General features: G+C 41.4%; 1 protein-coding gene across 12 annotated transcripts in view; it reads right to left on the bottom strand.

Annotated features, from left to right (window-relative positions):
- The window catches only part of ABLIM1 (actin binding LIM protein 1), a 98,921-nt gene that overhangs the window by 51,995 nt on the left and 41,245 nt on the right, over positions 1 to 5,681 (bottom strand). The window lies entirely within an intron of this gene.

Raw genomic sequence — 5,681 nt, 5'->3', positions numbered from 1 at the left:
ATATTAGTAAAAAATCCTTTCTAGAGCCACTTCTGGGACCATTAATTTAATTCCCAGATCCCCGACTTCAGAAGCTGCACCAGCACAGACAGCCTGAGCTGAATTTGAACTCTTGCTGTAAAGGTCCTAAATACCCTAGATCCTGTTACCCAAATCCAAATCCACTGAGTCATTCAGTCTCTTAAATACATTGATACCATTAATAGGTAAAGCTGATCAGATTTCAGGCCTATAAGGACAGGAAAAATCAAGGCATAAATATTAATGTGATTTCTTCTCTTCAGGAGACCAAAGTAATCAATACATTAGCTTCCTCACATCATAAACTAAGCACAAAGTGTCCACATCAGACTTTTAAATAGAAAAATTATTAATGCTAGAAAATGACCCCTCATAGTGACAAGTAAAGAATTCTAAAAGTCTTTGAATTTGTATCTGGCCTTCCAAACAAATTAACCTCAAGTCCTTTTTCACGAATATTCCCCATCCACTGAGATGCTATAAGCACAAAATAACTACTCCATAACTGACTTGTAAAATGTCATAAAAACCATCTCCTATCTCATTGTACTTAAGACCATTAACATTACTAAATCCAACCTTTCATTTTGTCTATTGAGGAGAATAACAACATATTTTTGGTTCACATATGACATTCATTGCACAGGTTTTTTATTTAAATATATATATATACACACACACATATATATATTACATGATGAAGTACATGGATTAAAGTACCTCTCAGCTACCAGAAAATCAGCTCTACCACCCAGCTCTACAGCCAAAGTTGCACCATTCAATTTTCATAACTCCCATCCAGGAACTTCAGCAATACAAGGCCAGAGAAGATTCAGTGTGCTGTTAGTTTAGTTCTACATTTCACTGTTCAGCTGCAAAAAGCCTGCATTTCTCTTAATCAGATCCTGCATTTACTGTTGATTCTTGCACTTTAGGGACAAAATCCTCCAAAGAGAGAGTAATGGGATTTAGGTGTTCTTAGTAAAGCAGATTTAGAGCTATCAGGCAAAACAGGGTCTCTATTGAAAGGGAAAATGAGAAGTCACTACAAAATCTGCTTACTCAAGGAAGAAAAGGTAATGAGGGAGGAAAACATAGAAATGATGTTTGACTTGCAGCAACAAAGCTAATATTGAACTGAGAGAGAAAACACAGTTAACGCTCATTCTCTATAATTTTCATTACTGGCTGCCTTCTTCATCTCTGACTCTCCCTAGCAATTATTTAACTTCTGAGGTGTCCCACTAGTTTAATTCAAGACTGGAATTTGTAAGATAAAGAAATCCAGAATTCATCACATTATTATGTGTAGACCTGTGACCTCTCTGAAGTTTCATTTTCCTGGGAAAACTTCTGATAAGCTACTGTCAAGGGAATACAGTTCAAACCATGTACACCTGCCTCTTCCCAACAGCCAGAGGGATCAATTTCGAGTTTATCAGGTCTTTCCCTGAGACTGAAACACTGGCTAAATTTTATCCTGGTGTGAGTGAGAATGAATGAACACCACGCCCCAGATAACACAACCCTGCAAGTCCAAGTGAGAACACACCCTGCACTGGAGAGTTTTTGGGGCAGTGACATACCAGAGCAGCTGCAGTTGTTGTTAAACACTTCCAAAACAGTTTCATGAGTCTTCTGCCTCTGTAATGTTTCTACAACTCATGAGTGTAGCAACTCTACAACTCTACCTTCCTACAGCAGGTATTTGTTGGAGAACATTCTGAAGCTCAACTAATTCAGGACTCATCTTGCTATGCCTGACTTGCTGTGATCATCTGGGAAAATGGATGCTAAAAACCAGTCATTTATAATGTATTAGGACAGACTTTTGCATCTACAAGTCAATGAAATATTCACACTATCTAGACATCTGCTTTTGCCCTAATAGGGCTACTAAACCCTCATTCAGTGTGTTCAGTGTGCAGCTTTCTGGGATCTCATGCTACTGTGCTGTGCATCAAAAGGTTTGCACCTCAATCCTCCTGGCAGGACCAGGAAACACTGATGAAGTGCACATTTGCCCCAAACATTCTTCAGTCCAGGTGAGAGAGGGTTAAAGGCTCTGTCTTCTCACTCAGTTGTCCTGAGTCAGAGAGGTGGCAGAACAGAGGCACAGGGTGACACACTGTGTGCACCCAGCTGAGACACCTCTACCAGTCTAAAAGGTAAATAAAGGGTTGGGAGGTACTTGAAGCACCAGGTGAACACCCCTCTGTGAGCTCCTGTACAACCTTGTCACCCTGCTGATGCTCCAACAAGCACAGTGCTCATTTGTCTTCACTTAATAAACTTTGCTTGTTTGGGGACCTCCTGAAGACAAAAATGTCCTGTCACTCCTAGCTGTCAGGAAAAGCAGTGGTGGGTATTGCAAGAATTATTCCAACCCAGGAGCTGCAAATACACCTGCAGACAAGCTGACACAAAAGCTGACACAACCTGTCCCAAAAATCCAGCTGAAAAAGTCCCTGCACTGAGTGTTAACCCCGGGCTAACAGCACTTCAAAAGCCAAGGATTGTATTTTCAGAGTCCAACCCCTCTGCCCCCACTTCCCACAAGACTAACTTTTATTCTCTGAGTGCTTGTAAAGCTCTAGGCTGATTAAATAAATGTTTTCCTCTTTGGTGAACGTGAGAGCTTAAGATTTCCTATTACTCATGCCTTCAGCTCTGTCCTTCCTTCCAGAACAACAGTGAACAAGAGCCAGAGAGAACAATAACAAGAATCACACTAGGAGAGCTCACATGCCAGTGGGTCTGGTAGAGGAAGAACTAATTACCAACAGACATGTTCTGCTGGCCAAAGGACACAATTAAGTGCATATTTGTTGTGTTACATTTGCACAGCTGCACTCCTTCACTCTCCTTTCAGAGATAACTCAGCAGTCACTGACAGAACTATTAAACATGTAGAAAGCTTTTCTTTTCTCTTTAAATACTATCAAAACTATTATGTAGTTGAAAGAGTATCTGAAAGCCTGAGAGTAAAAGCACTCCCCTCATTTCCTTTTTTTTTCAGTTTCTATGAACAGTTATTATTATAGGCCCATTTGAGAGACAAACCTATCCAGTATCTATTCCTGCCATGACTCTGAGAATGACTTGATTTCTTAACTCTCCTAAGGACTTTGCAGCAGCACAAAGAATAATTCAGACTCATCTTTCAAACCCCTTAAGGAATGTCATGAATTGTAAAACAGGAACTGTGGCAGTAGCCTACCATTTTCCACTGAAGCTTTATTTTAATTACTTGCAGAGGTCACAGAACCTTCAACCCTGTTTGATGTCCAGTGTAACATCAAATTCCATTGTTTCCTTCTCTGCAGGCTTCTGTGATCTCACGAGCGGCTGGAATAGCATAAACACTATGAAGACCAAAATTTGCTTCTAATAACATCCTGACCCAAACTGTCCACTCATTTTTCCCAGGCTCTTATCTGTTGAGCAAGTCACTACAAATATCTGTGCTCAGAAAAAAAGAAACAGAAGTGCAGTTTCTTTGCTTCCAAAGGATTTCAGAATCTACCATAAGTTTCTTTATTACTCCCAATGGAAGGAAAGTGTAATAATTTATTTTTTAAATTAGTCCTTGTCTAATATGCATCTTTAAAATTTGGACTTTCTAAAGCTGTTTTTTACACTCCTGTCACAACATGTCAATAGAAGCAGCTCTCAGCAGAGCCTCTGCCTCTGTTCAACCTGCAGCAGGATGGAGCAGCAGGAAGCAGAGCTCACACTGGCAGTTCCCAAGCTGGGGGAGCTGCAACAGACAGGACTGGGGAAAAGTGGGAAATGGAGCGTGAGGCTGTGACTGTAAATCTGAATGACAACAGGCATGGAAGAGACATGGGAGACCCTCTGAGCCCACCAATGACTGCTGGGCTGCCTTGGGGGAGACAAAACCCCAGCTGCCCTGCTGGTATGAACACTTGCACTGTTATTTCATGCCCAGTGCCTGATTTTATACAAAAAATACTTCCCAGCATTACAACAGTGACTGACAATGTCGTGCTGGTATATCCCTTAACGGATGGACTGTAATAAACTTTGTAACTTATTAATGTTAATTCTATCCACACACAATAGTGTCATACCCATCAGCTGCTGCTGACAGCAGCGCAATTATTCACTGCATGGAATACAGTTTTCCTTATAGCAGAGATGTGAGTAATCACTCAGGCTAAATCCCCAGCTGTGAAACTGCTCTACTGGCATGAAGAAACAGCTCTCGTGGCAGCTGAGCACCACCTGCACTTGGTTTAGCAAGATCCTAGAAGTTACTTGTGATTGCACTGTCAGCTCTTCTTTGAGTTCTCACTTTCCTGCAACACCCAAAGTTGAGCAAGCTGCACACACAGGTGAGATGTTCAGCTGTCAATTATGGTCTTTATGGAGCTCCTAATTCTGTCTTTACAGAGCAAATCCTCCTATTGCTACACACAGGACCTAAGCTGAGAATTCATGTTACTTGCACAGTTAACAGCAGGTCAGTACAGAGAAGGGAATTCAGCTAAACTAAGAAATGCACCCACAGGAGCCCAAAGTGGCTGGCTAGAATCTTGTGGGCAGTACAAAGGAGCAAAGCAACTGCAAACACAGCTTTACTGCCTACTGCCAGGAGTGCAGCATCATCTCTGTTAGGATCTTATGTTAGATTTATGCACCAGAAACCTAATCCCACTAACTGAAGATGCAGTTCATCAGAAGAAATATATGCACTGTATTTTATATTTTGTTACATTTCATTTCTATCTAATTATAATACAAATCTGTGAATTCACTACCTTCATTACCCCTATTTTAGGTGCATAGGAAGGCAAAATCCAACACTCACCATTTAATTTTCTTTTAAACTCCATTTAAAGATTAAAGATTATTTTAAAAGAAAGATTATTTTATGATAAAGATTATGCAAAGATTATTTTTTAAATTCTGAACTCCTCAGCAGCAAGTATCTGACACAAATTCCTTCTCTATTTCTCAATGCTGGAACAGGTCCAGTTTATAAGTACAGGTGTGGGCTTCCTATAGCTTCTGTAATCTTTAGGCTTCATAAAGCATTAGATAAGTAAATATTCCTTTCTCTTGTATGAATTTTGTCCAGCATGATTTTTGACATGAAAAGATACTTCAGATACTGAAGGACCTGCTTCCAGCCACATTCATATTGGATTTGTAATCAGAATTACTCAGCAGAGTTACTTTACAGTAACTCCACCATAGTGGAGTTAACCAGTTTGTAATTAGAATTAACAAGCGAAGCTACTTTACAGTAACTCCACCATAGTGCCAAGGCCTTTCCACACAGCCTAGTGCTGGACTCACTGCAATTTTGGCTCCAGCAGCCAGAAAAACCCCATGCTGACTGCAGGAGTGCAGTGCAGGAGTGCTGAGCTGTACTGAGCGCCCCACGTCTGCAGCAGGGTGTGAAACCATCCCAGCCCCTCTGCTCCAGGCTGCTGGGAGCAGAGCAGAGCCCTTGGCTTGTGCTGCTGAGTGCCAGCCCTGTGGCACAAGGGAAGGGACAGCAGGGAGCCCTGGGAATGGGTTTTGGGCTGGATACACACAATATCCAATCTTCCACAACACCGGGAATTTCCCGCTTCCCAAATCCTCGAGTTCTCTCTCACTGGGGGATGACAGAGCCACTGAGTCAGCAG

Source organism: Geospiza fortis, unplaced genomic scaffold, assembly GCF_000277835.1.
Source record: "Geospiza fortis unplaced genomic scaffold, GeoFor_1.0 scaffold130, whole genome shotgun sequence".
In the NCBI taxonomy this organism is placed as follows: domain Eukaryota; kingdom Metazoa; phylum Chordata; class Aves; order Passeriformes; family Thraupidae; genus Geospiza; species Geospiza fortis.
The sequence above is the reverse complement of the archived record's forward strand: the minus strand, read 5'-3'. Positions and strand labels throughout refer to the sequence as shown.